Source organism: Protopterus annectens, chromosome 1.part0, assembly GCF_019279795.1.
Source record: "Protopterus annectens isolate FY-2018-M chromosome 1.part0, PAN1.0, whole genome shotgun sequence".
Classification (NCBI taxonomy): Eukaryota; Metazoa; Chordata; order Ceratodontiformes; family Protopteridae; genus Protopterus; species Protopterus annectens.
Genome location: NC_056725.1, coordinates 123838619 through 123858792, shown reverse-complemented (window position 1 = coordinate 123858792; position 20174 = coordinate 123838619). Strand labels below are relative to the sequence as shown.

General features: G+C 35.7%; 1 protein-coding gene across 3 annotated transcripts in view; it reads left to right on the top strand.

The window, feature by feature from the left end:
• Nucleotides 1-20174, top strand: part of SYNE1 (spectrin repeat containing nuclear envelope protein 1) — a 2173401-nt gene that overhangs the window by 1290182 nt on the left and 863045 nt on the right. The gene's annotated exons all lie outside the window — the stretch shown is intronic.

Here is a 20174-nt window from a genome sequence, read left to right as displayed (position 1 = left end):
TTTCGGATATTGGCAAAGGCTATTGCTACCCCCATAATGCCTTTTTTAGGCAAGGCTCAAAAGACAAACCCACCTCCATAGGTATCACAAGGGATAAAAAACTAAGAGTAATGCTACTCAACTCCAGAAGTCTAAACCTCAAGATGCACGCACTCGAAACTCTCCTTAGCATGGAGAACATCGATATCTGTGCAGTAACAGAAACCTGGTTCAAGGCTCTCGAGAGCACCCCAGCACTACCAGGTTATACCTCATACCATGCTTTTCGGCCCCAAAACTTGGACCGAACCACAAAAGGAGGGGGAGTATCAATATTCGTCAAAGATACCCACACCTCCAGGTTGGTGGCACAGCACGAAGCATAAGAGACTATCCATGTGCAACTAACAGTGGGTAAAACTGCCTTCCAGTTTATAGCCTACTACAGACCACCCTCCCAAACCCAGGAACCCCACTCAGCCTTCCTGAGAACACTGGAAAATATGAAGGTCTCTCCAAACGCCATTATATTGGGCAACTTCAACTACCCAAACATAGACTGAGAGCATTACTCTAGCTCCAACACCCTAGCCCAAAGGTTCCTAGAATTTATAAACTCAGATGCTATGGAACAACTTGTTACCACTCCCACAAGGGAGGAAAACATACTGGACCTGATTATCACCAACATGGGGACTCTATGCTCCAGACCAGAAGTGTATCACTCACTGGTAAGATCAGGCCATAAACGAATCTCACTGGATATTCACATCCCGACCCCACCCCCTGCCCAGAAAACCACAGTGAAAAACTTCTCTAAAGCAAATTTCACACTCCTCAAAACCGAGGTGGAATCCTTCAAAGCCCCCGGGCCTGTGGAAAATACGTCCCAGACCACAGAATCCTTTATAAACGCATTCTATGAACACCTTTAGGAATGCATGGATCATGCAATCCCAAATAAAACCAAGACCCAATCTTCCAAAGGCAGACATCCTGTCTGGTGGACCCCAGCCATAAACAAACTATACAATAGAAGGAGGAAGCTACTACATGATAGAGCAAAATCCCAAAAAGGGAAGACATCTCTGATCAGTATTAGCAAAAAACTACGGGCACACATAAAATCGTCTAAGGCCAGCTTCGAGAGAAAAATTGCACAGGACACTAAGGATAATCACAAGGCTTTCTTTAGTTATGTTAGGAACCTGGGTGGGAATTCCCAGATATGCTCAGAATTAGTCCAAAATGACAAAAAATACACCGAACCCACAGACATTGCCAACATCCTAGCTGACAGGTTCAGTGCAAACCCCCCCCCCCACCAAAAGGGCGAATATCTATCCCAGAAGAGTGTTGCCCCCCTGACATCTCAGATGCTCAGGTAAGAGCTGCCCTCTCCAAAGCAAGAAACACGGCATCAATGGGACCAGACGGTGTCCCGGGCTGCATCCTACATGAACTCCAAGAAGAGCTAAACCCAAACATAAAACTACTGTTCAATCTCAGCCTTACTACAGGATATGTACCCAAAGAGTGGCGTACAGCAACAGTGGTCCCTTTCCACAAAGGTGATGCCTCAACAGATCCTGGAAACTATCGCCCCATAAGCCTGACTAGCTTGGTCTGCAAAGCTATGGAAAGGATCATTATGGACCTCATAAATAAAGATATTGGGGATCTACAGACACTGGATCCTACCCAGTTTGGCTTTGTTAAGGGCAGATCCTGCCTCTTAAACCTGATCGATTTCTTTGAAACAGTCACCAAGGCCATTGACGAGTGGGAAGGTAGTCCACACAGCCTACCTGGACCTCGCAAAAGCCTTCGATACAATACCCCACTCAGGCATTATAGATAAGCTCACCAGCTTAAATATAAACCCCTATGTCACTAGATGGGTTGCAAACTGGCTCAAGGACAGAACCCACATGGTTAGAATTGCTGGAGCCATGTCAGACTCCAAACCAGTTACAAGTGGTGTCCCACAAGGCTCAGTCCTGGGACCTCTCTTGTTCGGTATATATTTCTCGGAGGTACAGGCAAACACAGAAGGACTGTGGCTGACCAAGTTCGCAGATGACTGCAAATCGGGCGCCATATTCGACTCTCCAGCCGACACAAGCATCCTCCAAAAGGGCCTCATAGAAACAGACAACTGGTGCCAGAGCCATGGCCTCAAGCTAAACGCCAAAAAGTGTATAGTCATCCACTTTGGCAAAAACAAAGTGCCCACAAATTACCACATAGGTGGTAATCCATTAAGTAAAGAAGAAGTAATTAGGGACCTGGGGACCCAAGTTGATAGCAATCTCTCATTTGACAACCACGTGGCCAAAGTGGTTAGAAAAACATTTTATATAGCCCACCTAATCATGAAGGGATTCACATCTAGATCAGGGGAGGTCATCATGCCTCTTTACTCATCCCTCGTCAGGCCCATAATTGAGTACAATGCCCCTTTTGGGATGTACCTTACCAGACACCTGCAGCAACTGGAAAGACCCCAAAAGTACCTCACCAAGAGGATCAAAGGGATCAAACAGATGACATATGCTGCCCGGTTAAAGAGACTCCAGCTCTACTCAGTGGCATACCACCTGCTCAGAGGCGATCTGTGCCTGATGTATAAAGCCATGTCCAACCCGGAATTAATGGACATGCTGCACCTCAGAAAATCCAAATCCCATCGAGCTACGCGCTCGAGAGACTTGAACCTCAGCACTGAAATAAATAGGACATGCTGGAGGAACAGATTCATAACCCAAAGGCTCCCTTCACTCTGGAATAAAATCCCAGTCCAGGTTAGGCATAGTCCCTCAGTGACTCTCTTCAAGAGGAATCTTGATGAGTGAATGGGAGATCGTAGGTTTACCCCGGGTATCACTTCTGTGTCACTGTTAGACAGAGGCACAGTATACTAACCTCGAAAAAGGGCATAGCAAAATTAATTTAAAATGGGTGGCGAAAGCCAAACACACTCTGTCTAGGCTTATAAATGTCCTAGGGCAGATAGCCTAATATGAACCTATGAACCTATGAACCTATGAATCTCCAATTTCTAAAGTGATATTGACCAAATGGATAACTAACTGCATTTTCTATATTTATTCCTTAGCAAGGCCTTTCTCAAACAAAACGTTTTAAGGCCCATCCAACTAGATCCATGGCCACTTCATCTGCATTTTGGTCAAGAAATTCCATTGATGCTATTTGCATGGCAGCCACATGGTCCAGTGCTCATACTTTTGTTAATCATTACAAATTGGACTTAATTTCCAAAAGTAGAGCTGCCTTTGGTTCAGCAGTTCTCCAGAATATCCTTCCATGGGGGCCACCCAAGAGTTACGTACTTAATAAAAAGGACAACATCAGCTATAAAAGTTATGTATTCACTATAACTAGGCATGTATGTTGTCCATTTACATCTTTCTGAACTACCTCCTTCCTTCCCCCTTCCTGTAATGATCTAGACTGACCTGATGGATTTTTTTGTTGGAACCTACATTTTCAGGTTTGAGCTCTGCTCTAGTTTCTGTTCTTCTCTTCTATTATTTGCTGAATGCTTTATGGCAGCAAACTCAGTCTGAGATATTGGGTATGGACTATGGCATTATGGCTAGTGGGAGGAGCTTGAGAGTTGGATCCAAAGTCTGTAGTATGCAGCCGTGTCAGATCCAGGATCAGATTTGTAACCCATACATCGAGAAAGAATGAAAATTGACAACAAAGATACCTAGTTATGGTGAGTACATAACTTTTATTTTGAGTTTGTCTACACATAAATGACTGCATTTGTCACAACTGCTCCTCAAAAATCACACCACTGCATATGCCTTCCTTTTTTAATTTCTCCAAATCTAATTTTTTATAGCATGATGGGAATGGACCACATTCCTAAGTCAAACTGCGATTAAAGTTCAAGAAATTAGTATTGTTTCACTCTATGATGTCAGCCAAAAGTGCTCTTTGCACCATCAGCAATGTGCCGAGTAATGACTCCTTCTGTAATTCGTACGGAGTTACATGTACATGTATTGGTACATATCTAAATATGACTGTAGACTCTTTTTTTATAAGACCCACTGCTCCTACTACTATTGGAACTATCTGGGTATCTTTCTTCCACATTGCTCTCTTTTCTGCTTGCAAATCCTGATATTTGATGACTTTGTGTCTCTCTGTGTGCAGGACACTGTAGTCACTGGGTGTGGCAATTTCAATGATCTATGTTACCTTTGTCTTCTTTTCTTAGACCACTACATTTGGTTTTCTATTATCTGTCTTTTGAACTGTTGTTAATGGATGATTCCATGTGATGTAAACTTCATCATTTTCTGTGATGCTTTGTGGCTCATGTTTTCAGTGTTTTTCAGCCATAATGTTTGCACAATTCCCAGTGCAGCAGTCTCGCCACATTATTATGCCTTTCAGTATACAGTCCTTCTGCCATTAGTATGTCACAACCAGAAATGAGGTGTGCAACTGTTACCAATTCTGTTTTGCAAAACCTACATTTGTCTGTTTCTCCCACATATTCAGTGGACTTTGTAAGCCAACATGTACATAGCCCACTATCTTGGGCCGCCAACATTTCTCCTCTCCTTAACCATTCCTGATCAACATGAGGTTCTTCCAGAAGTTTTCTATACTTGCACCTATATTTATGCTTTTTTCCACATTTCTTGCCTTATCATCTGGTCCTTCACCTTATATTATTTTTTTTGTTTTTTGGCACATTCATTTGCTGCCTGATTTTTATCTACTTCTGATATGATTTCCATTCCTGCTTGATGCTAATATGTTTCTGCAAGATTAAGCAGAGAAGACAGCTTATATTTATTCTCTTCATGTTTCAAAACATTCACTACATTTGGGTCTTGTGAGGTCAGCAGTTATGTGTGGAATCCCACGATTGCAGATCTATTCATCTATACTTCCTTCGTAGGAATGTTTTTATGCTAAATAAGTTCCTCTCTGTTATATAAGTAGAGTTTGCTCATAGACAGCCATACTGTGCAGAATGATATTCATTAACTCACGGGTTATCCTGGTATAATCTTTTGTGAGCTCTTGGGTCACCTACTGTGCTCTTAATCGAAGGTCCAATAACTGTATTCAGTCTGATGACTTGATATAAACATATTTAAAGACTAGGGAAAACTCCACCAGTTATCTTCAGGGAGATTTCATCAACTTTCTCCTTTAAAAAAGAGCTGAAAATTTACCTTTCAGTTTTGCTAATCCCATACTTATGGAATCACTTAATGTGGATTCTCTACTGTCTCTTCTCATAGCCCCAAAACTTGACTCTTACGTGGGATTGATAATTTTATCTGCTGTTAGTTTCCTAGTGCTTCCTTTCTTTTTCCCTCATTTACTCATCCTTCACCTACCTTTTGGTACTAATTTGTACCTGTGGGGAGTGTGCCTGTCTGTCTGTCTGCCTTGTTGAATGTATTCATCTGTATAGATGTTTCATTCCACATTTTTATACTAGCTACCATCTTATCTGTTTCATCCTTCATTTTTTCAATTCTTTGTGTTTTTTTAATTCTTTCCTTAAATGTGTTTTATATTATGCTGAAGAATCTTACATGGATATTACATTTCCTGTTACATTCAGCTCTAGGTTTGTTGTATTCCTATTTTGGTATTTGTATCTGTAGAATATTTACTGCCAGTAGCCGACGTATGCCATGACTTTGTGTCATGTGAATAAGCTTCAGTGGCATCAGGTATTTAACTGTCATTGGTCTTGTTTTTATATGTCTTAACTTTTGAAGCTTTTCCTTGCTAACTTCCAATGAAATTGGGTTGTGCCTAAAATTGTGTTTTCCTGATTGTTTTAATTTTTTATCTTGTTTTGCAATCAGCTTTGATTTTAAATGGACAGCAACCTGCAAGTGTCAAAAAGACCTATCTTAATTTGAGAATCAGTCTGCAGTTGCATCCTAATTACCTCTGAGAATGAATATGTGGTACAGACTACAGTGTAGTAAGTGTGCTGAATAATCTTAATCAGAGATAGGTTAGGCAAGAGCTGATTGTAAAAAAAGACAATGTCTGGCCAGTACTACCAGTTCTGTGCTACATTAGCCACATAGTACTGACAACAGTGGACAGTCTTAGAAGGTGTCCAGGCATATAAACACAGGGTAATGCACAGCAAATTTATACCATAGCTCCTCGGCCTTTATACTGTATAAGCTATCCTTACCTTGATTCCATCTAAACTGAGAAAGTACTTTAATGTATTGGAGGTTCCCAATACATATATTTTTTTTGTTTGTTTTCATTTAGAAGTAACCTAAAAGCAATGCTGAAACAGTTTCAGGAAACGTAGGAATGAAGATGAGTCCATGCTTGGCCTGTCCTAAATGCAGGAATAGTTCATTGCATTTTCCTCAGCCCATTATTTTTGTTTCCCATTCATCTCCCTTATTTGCATGTGTTCTCACACTGTAAATTAGTCACCTGTAATAAACGCTGTTTACTTTTAAAATAAACTGGCTTTTCGTCAGCGCTCTGATTCAGTTGTGCCAGCAATCGGGTGGTATATTTAGCCCAGTGTTTGGTCTGTCCAGGTTTCTACATTGACAAGAATGATAGGAAACTATAGGAACGGGTATACGAGCACTTATATGCCATCAGGAAGGGGAAGGTCGACAACGCTCTGGCCAAACATATATTAGATAACCCAGGCCACGAATTTTCATTTACAGTGATTGATCAGCTAAATCAAGAGTTTATGGGGGGACCCGATTCTTTAAGACTAGAATGCAAGGAGTTGATGTGGCAACTTAAGTTGGAAGCTTACCATTTACCTGGACTACAGTATGCTTTCCATCAGTTGCTTCCTCAAATTGAGAAGCCTAGTGAGGTGAAGCCCCCTTGAGTGACTTAATGCCATCTGGGAACATATTTTTGGGTCTCACCATTTTTCATTATATTTGTGTTTATTTATTGTTTATATCAATGTTTATATTAACACTTGTGGGAATTTTTTTCCACTTTTATACTTATTTTTAACATATATTATAATTTTTCTTGTGGTTATTGACACATTTTATCATTTGTATTTATATATAATTATGGTGGCTTTAAGATTCAATATTTGGAGCATTATAGGTTTACCAGCATTGATGGCAGGTGTGAGTAGTAGATACTAAATTATTGAATATTTTTGCCGCTTCTTAGTTAAAAATTTCAGTGTACTTATGTGCTTTTTAAAGGGGAGCCGCTAGGGGGCACAACTGAGTTGAGTAGTGATGTATTTATAGTGAGACAAATGTGTGGTGCAGTTTGTTTTCTGAGGAAGTTGGTGCAGAGCACTGACGAAAAGCTTGTTTTTAAGCTTAATAAAATTTCAATTTGGGTTCTTGTTTACAACATAACCTGTGGATTATAAAGAACTTTGTACATATCTATCTGAATCCAGAAGTTTAAAGGTGCTGGACCTGCAAGGGTGTTTTTTTTCACCAGTTTGTTTTTTGTTTTTTACTTTGAAAATAACACAAATTGCAGTTGTGTTTGTTACAGACATGTTGTTTCTTTTTATACAAACTGTGATCTTTTTAATAACTAAAAAAACAGTTAAATACATTTATTATGGTAGAAAGGTTTACATGTACCTTTGATACTTAGAGCTGTGTTGCCTAGAAGTTTTGCTAATGCCTGGGTCACTTTTGGCATTTTATTTTATTAAGAGGAAGGACAATACTAAAAGAATACCACAGGGTGATCCTTATGGTGGTTCTTTCAAAGAATAAGAGAACCTTGCTTGGAATAGGGATACTTAGGTCCACCACTGGATCAAGGCTTGTGGTGGAATTCACCAACAAAATCTGGTGACCATTTGACCCACTTAGCCCTGTCAGATTTAGCCCAAGCACTGACATGAAGTTGGTTTAACCACCTACAAGGTGAAGGGTAGGAATCAAGAGTGGCTGTAGTCACATGGCAGGCAAGAGTAAGTTAAATTGCTGCATACTAACTGCTGGTAATATACATTTACCTCCTGTGATGTGGAATCCCACATGTAGTGCAGGGAAAGGCGTTAGAGTTTGTGTAAGGGATTAAAAAGTACTGGGCAAATATAATTTATTTTATTGCTACATACAGCATTGGTACTAGACACAAACAAGTTAAACAAGATCAAGTTAGTATTCCACCTGTCCTGAAACTGCCCCTCGAGGCAGGTAACAAGTGCCGTTGGGATACTCACAAACTACCCACTCTGAGACAAATAGTTTGGAGTTATTACAAGATGATGAGAGGATTTCCTTAATGTAATTGCAAATTTTAGAAGGAAACTGTTATTTGTAGATATTTATCTAATAGCTAGTCAGAGTGTTCAGCCTCTTGGAGACCATGGGGACATTGCCTGATAGGATACCAAGTACTGATTCTAGTTCTACTGGGCAATGTTGGTCCTTGCATGGAAGATGATGGATATGCCCAAAAGACCAGGATTGGGAGGAATGGCTTACCTGTTCTGAACCTGAATGGTGAACTTTTTATTCGACTTCTGTGGTAGTCATGCATTGTCCATAATAAATAGCATCTTCATACACAAGGCTGCCCCTAAATGGTATTATTATCAGAACACCTTGGGCCAAAAGTTTTTTTTTTTTTACTTTAATGTGTGTCATGAGTCTTGAGACTATACATATTCCAGACACTTGAGATAAGGAAGATACTGAGCAATCAACTTATCCTTATGTGTTGTTACATGGGTTAGACAGCTGGGTTAGTAATTGGATAGACCTAGAAAACACCAGCTTGTGGTGAGGGTGTCCTAGCAACACCTAAATGATGACTCATTGCTGGATGAGTTTAACTCCCACATCCAGAAGACCTTTTACCCTGTAAGTGGGGTGGTTGGGAATGTGGAGTCTGAATACATCCTGTTCATTACCTCAGTATTTGATTCAATGGCAAGGAATTTTCCACAAGTATTAGCTACTGATTTTAATCCATGAGGTTAAGCAAAGTAGGTTCTACACACTGCTACAAGGCAATCACTACTGATTACTGACCGGACAGGAGAGCAGTAGCTGCTGCAGTCACTGAACTGAATGCCCAGATGTCAGAAGAGATTGGTGACACCATGGACAATGACTTTCATCTGGCCTTAAAGATGTTTTGACAATATTCTTGGCACCTTGGGAAAAGTGAAGATTGCCCAGGCTTTCCTCAGCAAGGCTAGAGAAATGCTGAACTTGAATGGGGATGTGGTGACAAAAGGTTAAAGGAATAGTTTGAGAAATTCCTGACATTTGAACATACTGTCTTTAAGTAGTCAGTCTTAGAAGTAAATAGAAGAATTAGTCCCATCTCTGTAGATGAGGGCATTGTTTTAGTTTAACATGTCCTGGGTAGCAAGGCTGCAGGAGTTGAAGACCACCATCAAGAAATGTGGAAAGCAGGGGCCTTGCCAAGATGGTGAGCAGTTAATAGCACTGTTTTTAGCTCTGCTTCATTTTACCATCTCTGACAGGATTTTTACTAAAAAACTCAAGGAAAACATTTCAAAACTTGATGGATTTATAGTTGAACATCTACTGAAAGATTTACTACAAAAAATAACAAATTTGAAACGTCTTTAATTCCATTTTCCTGTCAAGAAAACTGGAAAGAACTAATTGTGTCAGAATGAGCCACTCTAAGGCCAGTGTACAGGACAGTACTATGAAGAAAGATTTACAGGCTATACTATGTAATATTAGTGAGTTATCTGTAAAGGCAGATAAAATAGAAAGCAGCATGGACATTTTAAAGAGTAATGTAAAAAACAAGTTGAAGTGCTGAGTGAATTTCTTAAGTAGAGTTGTCACAAATCTCGAGTATAGAAGAGTCAATGTTTGATTTTGATGGAAGATTACTTGAAAGTGAGACTAGCACTGAATTTCTTCTGAAACAAAACAACTTGTTCCGGGATAAAATAGAAGACTTAGAGAACAGATCTAGAAGGAACACCGTTAGGATTTACAGGATTCCTGAAAAAGAAGAGGAAGACAGTATGATTCAGCTCATTAATACCTGGCTGCCTAAAACTTTGAACCTGCCTGAAGCTTTTCCCTTTGGCATTGAAAGAGCACATAGATTACTTTCCAACTCACATAAAAAAACACCTTCACCAAGGTCAGTGAGCGTAAGATTTTTCTCAAGTCATTTTAAGGATTTAATCTTAAAAGCTGCACAGCCCAATAATCCAGTTAAAATGAAAGGAAATACTATAATATTCGACAATGCTATTCTACATTATTGATGTCCAAGAGAAAAGCATGTGTGCCACTTGTTAAAAACTTAAAGAACAACAATATTAAAGCTCAAATCTTGTTTCCAGCAAAAAAGGATTCACCTTCCAGAAGGAAAGAAGATTTTTAACACCTTGGAAGATGCAATGGATGTTATAAAGAAAAATAAAATTGTAGAAAAAAAAAACAGAAGAAATGGACTAGAATCTATCAAGTTCTTTGAAGAGAAATGCAAAAAAGAGATGGCTGGTTAATAAAAGACAAAAATAGTAAAAAACTGAAGGATAAATGAAAAGCAGTGTATTTCATGTTTAGGAATTCTTATTAATTAAAACAAGTGCTTGAATACTTATATAACAGGTGCTGCATATTACTTTTTACAAGGTAAATCATTTATCTCTTTCTTTCCTTATTTCAAATAGCTACTAGTTCCCTTTCTAAAATATTAAAGGTTTGATTCTTTTAGCTATATATGACAGTAAAGTTACTTATTTTTCACTTAGAGTTTAAAAGGTTAAACTGTTCTTCTTATTAAAAGTTAATCATTATTATGATGAAACTTATGTTAGGTGGCACACTTTCTGATATCTTGGCATAGTTGAGTAATGTACTATCAAATACAATATAATGTGCAGCAAATGACACTAAATATGCATGTTAATTTACATTCTGGGTTCTTAAAATGGTCCATTAGTGTGCTACTGATAGTATACTTTTTATTTTATTTTTTTATTTTACATTTGTTGACCGGGCTAGTCTAACTGGATACATGTCCATTTTCACTAGAGGCCTGGGGAGAAAAGCTCCAGGAAAACATACAAAAAAATAAATAAGCTTTACAAAGTAAGAAGCAACCATTGTTACATAAACATTATAACAAAATAACAAAAAATAATTAAATCAAAATGTTTTTTCAATAGTTGTACATAGTTATACTACTCAAAGTAAACAATAACACTAATATACATATAAAGATAGATTTGTATGCAGAGCATAGTATATAGAGGTATTGTAGGGAAGATTGTAGTGGATGCAGGCTGAAAATAAGAGTAAAGGAAAAAAGTTAGTCAGGGTTGGTATAGGAGCATAACCAGTGGTTATTGAGAAATAGTTTTAGATTCCTTTTAAAAAGTGGGAGTGAGGTCTGAGATGTGAGGTCAGGCAGTAGTTGATTCCATACTTTTCTGACAGAGTTAGAGAACAAGGAGTCACCTGCTGAGTTTTTTGATTTGGTAGTATCAATCAACATTTTGTTTGAGGAGTGTAGATTCTTGAGATTATTATAAGGTGTAATGAGGCTAGAGAGTATAGGAGTGTTGCTGGGTTGATACAGGGTTTTATGGGCTATAGTAATTTGGTGAAATTGAAGCTGGTTAAGAAATTCTAACCAGCCTAGTTGTTTTAGATTTAGACATTGATGAGTTCAATGTCTACTTGACATGCAATCCAGGAAAGCCATGCTATGTTATAGACAATGTATAAAAAATATAGCTTTTTACATATATAAAAGTTATTACTGGAATGATATCAAATAATTAGAGTAACACTCACATTTCTACATGTTAAACCTGTATCACACATAACTGTCATTCTTTTAATGTAAGTTTATAATCTGTCTCCTTTAAAAAAATGAGTCGGCTTTATATTAAATATCTCCTACAAATAGTTCTTACTGAATCATTAAATGCTATTTCTTTGAGTGTAATTCCTTTTTAGTGGTTGGAATACTTTGAGATGTTTTTTTGTTGTTTTTGTTGGTGGTTTGGAGGGGTTTGAGGGATTGATGTGTGGTGTGGAAGTGGGTTGGATTCACTTGTGAGGATTTTTGTGTGAATTGCAACTGATGGATTGTTCATTTTCAAGCCCTTATCATGGGTACCAGCTTGAAACAATTTAGAGTCATGAGTACTTTTGTGATGCTGCAAGAGTTCTGAAATGTTAAGAACTCTCCAAGTTACTTCTTCCTGCCTAAAAGTTAATAATCATAATATTTTGAATCATATGCTAAGATGTCAATGAATACAAGTTAGATAACCAAAAGACAGTGAATTACATTCTAAACCACTGTCAATTATTACATAGTTCTTAATGCTTGCTACTGTTAGTATATTTGGCATGCAATAGCACCCAGGAAAATTATACTATGTTATAAACAAAGTATAAAAAATATAATTTCTTACATATATAAAATTATTATTGGAATGATGGAGTAAGATTCACACTTTTACAAATTAAACCTGGATCACACATAACTGTCATTCTTTTAATACAGTTGAATATGCTTTGTCTCCTTTAAAACATGACAGTCTGCTTTATATTAAACATGTTGTACAAATAGTGCTTACTGAATCATTAATTATTTCTTTAAATACAATAGATTTTTCATGGTTAACATATTTTGAAATGTTTTTTGTTGTTTTTTAGTGGTTTGGAAGGGTTTGAGAGATTAATGTATAAAGCAGAGGTGGCTCGGATTTACTCATGAATGTTTTTGTGTGAATTTTAAGTGATAAGCTGTTCATTTGCAAGCCCTTTTCATATGGACCCGCTTGAACCAGCTTAATTAGAATCATGAGCACTTTTGTGATGCTGTAGGAGTTCTAAAATTCTAAGAACTGTCCAGGTTACTTCTTCCTGTCTAAAAGTAAATACTCATAATATTTTGAATCATATGCTAAGATGTCAATGAATATTGGTTAGACAATAAGCAAAAGACAGTGAATTGCATTCTAAACCACTGTCAGTTATTAAATAGTTTGGATTGCTTGCATTATACCAACAGGATAATTTATATACTAGCCTAAAGAATGACACTTCTGCTAAAAACATTAGAATTGTATTTCTCTATTACAGTATGTTCTTAATAGTAACAAAACTTAATGTCTCAGAACAATTTAATATGGAAAGTTTGAATCTTAAAGGGACACTTTTTCAGATGTTTTTTCAGACACTATTAGACATAACATTTAAGGAAAAATAGAAGTGACTCTAACAGTAGTACTAGATTAAAGAGTATCAAATATATAAGAGCAACTGTACTTATTCTATTATATGACTCTCTAAACTAGGATTATAGCTAAAATATAAAACCTAGAAATATAGTAATAATACAAGACATAGTAGACGGAAGTAGAAAGAGACCAGAGTAACTAAATATGTATATAGTTAAAGAATATAAATATGTGTACAAGGGTGGGAAGTTTGTATAGTGGTTAAGGTGTTCACCTTTTAGGCACAAAGTGCAGGGTTTGATTCTCACATGGGGTAATTGGCTGGGCTTGGAATGGCCCACAAGTAGAGTTAGCCTGGCACTAATTTATGAACTTATGATCCTATAAACAACTTTACACTTAGTAAATAAACTAGAAAAAAAATAGAAAATCATCTGACCTGTAAGTTGACAAATATGAAAATAACAACTGACTTCCTCCCTGTAGTTGACCAGGCAGATAACATGAGGTACAGGGAAAGATGACTGTAGAGTTGTTCAGTTTGGTCAACTTGTAGTAACGATTCTGAACATCTGTTTAACTTCTCTTATTCATAATAACTCACTGACAGGCTTTTTTAAGATGATGCATACTAAAAATATGAGACACATTAATATGAATCTGAAACATGAGCTAATCTTTGTTGTCTAATGAAGAGTTTAAGAGGTAGTTTGTTCATCTTTTTCAACAAACTCAGATTACGTTATTCCATGGTAGAATGTTTTAGGGTTGTATCATTAGGTAATTTTTTATTTGTTGAAAAAGTTTTGCCTATAGGTAAAGATTTCATATTATTATTATAAGCTATATAATAAGTTCTGTATATGAATGCAATTTCATTATACTTGTATTTTTGTCTCTGTTATATAAATGTTTAATCTAAAATGCATATCTATTAATATTAATGGACTGAATAATACAATAAAGAGGGGGAGTCTGCTCAAATACTTGCAATTACATAAAGCTCAAATATTTCTGCAGGAAACACATTTACTTAATAAAGATGTAAATGTACTTTCATTAAATAATTATTTGGTTTTAGTAGGTTCTGGCTTTCGAGCTAAAAAAGAGGCACCCTCATTTTATGGAAGAACTCACCAGTACTGCCTAAAGTAAAAAATACCAATGTTGATAAAAATGGTATGTTAAGCATTGTTATAAATGAGTGGAACAGAAAACTATAAACATTGGTGAACTCTTATTGGATTACAGGGGTTGGAGCTAAAGATGCAAAACATTACTTAGACAGTATAGCCTATTGCATGGGGCATATTGCAGATTATCAGTCAGGAGCTTAAAAACTCAAACACAAAATATGTTGAAATTCTATATCATAATGTTTTAAGAAACTTAAAAAACTTAAACTTCAGGCATATGCAGTAAACCTTTTAAGCTTGTATAAACTTGTTCTTAGATCAAAGAAAACAAATACATTAAATCATATCAAAGACATGATAATGCATATAAATAAAAAAGAAAGTAGAGCAGATATTAAAGGTATTCTTGAGGGCTTTAACATATTTTATTAAAGTATAAATAATAATACAAATAACCTAGATGATGATATAGTTGAAACTTTTCTAAGGGAAAATATAAATAATAACTTAACATGTGAACAAATATAAAAATTGACAGACCATTCACTTCAACAGAAATAAAAGATAAAAGAAGTTAAAAACTAATTAGGTACCGGGCTTAGATGGTCTTATACCAGAACTATATAAAGTACTACCGGATGATGCAGTTAAAATATTAGATAAGATCTACAGAGAAATAAAAAAAAAAACTGCTTGAAGCCCCCATCATGGAAATATTCCCTTATATCACCTATTTTAAAACAAGATAAGGATCCTACAAAGTGTTTATCATACAGATCCATTTCACGTTTAAATGTGGATTATAAGATGTTCATGTTCATTTTAGCTAACATAATTTATCTACTTATAACTAAACTAATTAGCAATGATCAAACTGGATTTACTTTAAATAGGCAAGTACAGGATAATATAATAATACTACACACATTAGTAGACTATACAAATAAAAATAAAACTTTTTAACATTAATCTGGATTTAGATACGTTTTTTGACTCAGTTAATTGGTCATACTTGTTTAAAACTGTGTATAATTTCTCACCTGAAATAATTGCATCAATTTTTAAGTTATACAGTAACTCTTGTGCATATATTAAAATAGGTTATTTTCTTTCTAATTCTTTTAAGTTACAAAAAAAGCACAAAGCAAGGCAGTCCATTATCACATTTACTCTTTGCATTAGCTGTAGAAGCCTTTGCTAGTAGTATTAGATCCAAAAAGAACATTAATGGTATCAAAATAAAAGAAGATTTAGAACTAAAGATTCTGCTCTTTGCTGATGATATTTTACTAACAATAGGAAATATAGAAAATTCATTAGAACATGTAATTAGTTAGTTCTATGAGTCAGAGTGAAGGAACCACAAACTTAAGACTTAATCATAATAAAACAAGTACATTGTTAATTAATATAAATTAAAAAAAAAGTCATACAAAGATATTCTAACTTCAATTGGAATAGCAGTAAAATGAAATACCTTGGTATAACCATTATGTCTAATAGTAAAGAAATTATTCAAACAAACTTTCAGCAGGTTGTTGATAACATTTTAAGTTTAGTCACAAATTGGAACAATTTCTTTTTTACCATAGAAGAATGACTGATACTTATTAAGATTGTAATTCTCCCTAAAATATTGTTTGTCTTACAATCCTTAGTACCATCTCCACCAAAAAAAATGATGAAGAAGATACATAATATTCTACTTAATTTTTTGGCATCCTGATAAACCAAGAGTTTCCTTTGATTGGTACAGAAAAGGTTGGGATAATGGTGGAATAGGATCCTCTGATATTGAATTGTATGGTACTTCAACAATTGCAAAAGTTATAATAGCATTATGGATAAATTCATCTTATGATTCAAAATCGAAACAAATAGTTCAACAAATATTATAAGTAAATAAATATATCACAACCAGTCATAGACAAATAATCCCTAATAATTTCTCTGGTTATTAAAATATTTTTGCGTAAATAGTATTACACTGTCTTCTCAAATTCCCTATTTAAGTAACATAATTTCCTCTTTCCAAAAGTTCACATATTCTAACCATTGTATTAAAGACTTAATATTTTCTGTGTTTACAACTGCATATATAAATGACTGCTTAGAAACTCATAACTTCAACAAAATGCTAGTATTGAAACAACAACATAATTTACTTTAGAAGAACAACCAACAAAGAAGAATCCACCAAATGTAGTTTAATGAAAGAACTCTGACGACTCGGCCACAGCCTTCAAGGAGTACAAATAACACACACATACTATCCATATATATACCAAAATGCTTAAACAACAGACTCAATTAAACAATTAATTAGCTTGCATAATTACGTTCAATTTAGCAACATCTTCCAGTTAAAATCTTCATTCAAACCAAATGGATGTAATGTTTTAAATTTTAAAATATATACAGCTTCCTTATGTTGCAAACGTTGTTTAATATTGTCACTTTCATTATAGTGATATTTAATTTGTTCTAAAACACAACCCTTCAACCCCTTACTGTCACTGTTGTGAAAATTTAAAAAATGTATAGCAACAGTATTTTCTTCTTTCTTATTTTTTATATCATTTGCATGTTCTAGAAGTCTAACTTTAAATGCTCTTTTTGTTTCCCCTATGTAAAATTTCTTACAGGGGCAGCTAAGTGCATAAATGACACCCTCTGAGTTACAATTAAAATTGTTTTTCACTTCAAAGGGACTATTATTAATATAAGCAAAACTGGAAATAACAAACTGACATGCTTTACATTTGCCACACTGCTGTGTTCCCATTTTCCTTACACCATTTGATATTGATACTGTCGGAAAGTTAAATCTACTTTTTACCAAAAAGTCTTTAATATTCTTACCTCTTCGGTAAGAAAATTTTAAATCTACATTCAAGCAAGAATTAACATTATTGAGGGAACTAAAATATTCCCAAAATTGTGAAAAAAGTTTTATAAATTCTGCTGTGAAGCAACCATAGGTAGTAACAAAATACATGTTCTCTTTTTCTTGTTGTTGCACCTTGGTAATTTGTTGATAATTATAAACATTTTTATAAGATGAAACCATTGTTCTATTATGTTTGCCATTAAGTTTATTGTAACTATCAGTTAACATGTATATATTATAGCCTCTCTTAACAAAAGCATCAAATAATAACTGTAACTCTTTATAAAAAGATTCACTGTTATTACATAAACGAGAAATTCTAACCATTTCTCCATATGGCAAAGAACTAATAGTGTGGGGGGGGATGTCCACTATTACTATGGACATAATGAGTACCCCCTTCAAATTTTCTATTAACAGAAGTTATTAAATGAGTGCCATTACTGATGTCCAAAACTATATCCAAAAAAGGCATATGAGTACCTATTCTTAAACATAATTTACTTTATTGGTATCATTTCTTAAATGGTACTGATATGTATACTGTGGAAAAATTAATGTCTAAATGCAGTCAAGATTCTGAAAAACTGGTTAATTTTACAAATATTTAGAGACTTTGTGAATACAGAGCTAAATAAGATATTTAACCTGGATAAGAAATCATTCCCCAAATATTGGAATTCTTAATAAATATCAATAATAATGCAATGAAAATAAGTCATATTTGTCACAAATTTATAAAATTCTTAAGTTAGATTCCACGTATTTTGACAATTCCTATTGGAACTACTCCTGAAAAGTTAATAACGAAGACTTCTGTGAAGAATACAAGAAATGAATATTAAAATGTACAGATAAAACTACGTCTTCATTATATTGGATACTTTTCACTTGGAAATTTTTACACAGAGCTTTTTCTCACTCTTAAAATTCCAATTATGTATAAATCAAATAGAATTAAATGTTGGAGATGTGATGCTGAAATAATAGCTGATTGGATTGATATGGTATATGAATGTGAAGTTATCTCCCCTTTTTGGAAAGAAATTAATTACTTTATTCAAGCTCTATGGTCAGATAGATATAATATTTCTACATTTTTAGTTTTATTTAATGCTCCAATTCCTGAGATGAATCCAAAACCCCTAGTGCCTCTTCTTTGGTCTGTTCTTGCTATAGCCAGAAAAGTAATTACTAAAAATAGAAAATGCAAAATTACACCCTCTAGTGTTGAATTTATTAGTATGATAAAAATTGTCTGCACTACTGCACAATGGTATCTGCTATATTAGCCAACAGATATTGCCAATATACTGGCCTACAAATTCAGTGCCAACTTTACCCCCCCCCCACAAAGGACCAATCGCAATACCAGTAGATTGCCAAGCATACAGTATTACTGCTACACAGGTTAAAACAGCACTGTCCAAGGCCAAGAATGCAGCTTCTGTGGGACCTGATAACATCCCTGGCTGTGTTCTACATAAACTACAGTGTGAACTGGCACCTCACCTGTGTGCCCTGTTCAGTCACAGCCTCACCTCAGGCTTTGTCCCTACCAAATGGTGCACTGCTACAGTCATTCCTCTCCACAAAGGAGGAGACCCTGGGAACTATCGCCCCCATTAGCCTGATGAGTCTGATATGCAAAGCTATGGAACGCATCATCATGGACCGAATAAACAAGGATATAGGGAATCTCCAAACTCTGGATCCCACACAATTTGGTTTTGTGAAGGGTAGATCATGCCTGCTCAACTTGGTTGACTTTTTGGAGTCAGTCGCCAGAGCTGTGGATGAAGGCAAGGTGGTTCATACAGAATACCTTGATCTGGCCAAGGCCTTTGATACTATTCCCCACTCAAGAATCATAGAAAAACTAACTAAGCTAGGCATCAACCCCTGTATCACTGGGTAGGTTACAAACTGGCTCACAGATAGAACCCACATTGTGAAAGTAGCTGACTCCAAGTTAGACTGCCGACCAGTCACAATTAGAGTCCCACAGGGTCCTCTGCTGTTTGGTTTCTACTTCTCTGAAGTCCAGGCCAACACGAAGGGACTCTGGATGACAAAATTTGCAGATGATTGTAAGTTGGGAGCTATTATTATCTCCCCAAGTGATGTTGATATCCTACAGAAAGGCCTCACTGAGACCAACGACTGGTGTCAGAACCATGACCTTAAGCTCAATGCCAAAAAATGTGTTGTCATCCCTTTTGAAAGTATATTCATAATCTCGTAGGTATTTACTAGGCTAATGATCCATGAGGATCTTTAGATGCCTAACCATACATTTATATACTTTTTCACCCTTATAGTTTAAAGGTAATAACTCTGAGATGAGCAGAACATTTATCGGTGCACATCCATGAGGAACAAGTGTGTTAAAATGGAGTAAATTTGTGGATATCTTTCCATTCATCCACATTACGTCTGAGTAATATAAGAGACATATTCTTTTTATGGAAAGTAAGATTATTTCAAAGATAATGCATTCTTTGTGATATGTATCTATCCCTGCAACATATTTTATTTATGTTGCAAAAGAGATTTAGATCCCTTGAGTGAGTATTTATGGTCCTACCGTACTTGCATTTTTGCAGTAGGTCTGACAGTATGATCTGTTGATGATTTGTGACTCCAAGAAGAGAGACAAGGCTTTGACACAGTCTGCATAGTTTTAACAATTTAGTCCCTTGATTTTCTTAGTAAGAAAGCTTTGTGAGCATTTGAGTTGTGTCAAATGTGTGGGCAGGTACATACCAAAGGATACATTATACTCATTGGTTGGTCTGATAACTGCATAGTGGAATTGAATGATCACATCCCTGGACCTGGATTTCATAACCTTAGTAATCAGCTGAACATGAAAAGGCACTTTCTTGTAATAGTGAATACATAGTGAATGAAGGACAGTTTGTTGTCTACATAGCTTCCAAGGTCTGTAACTACT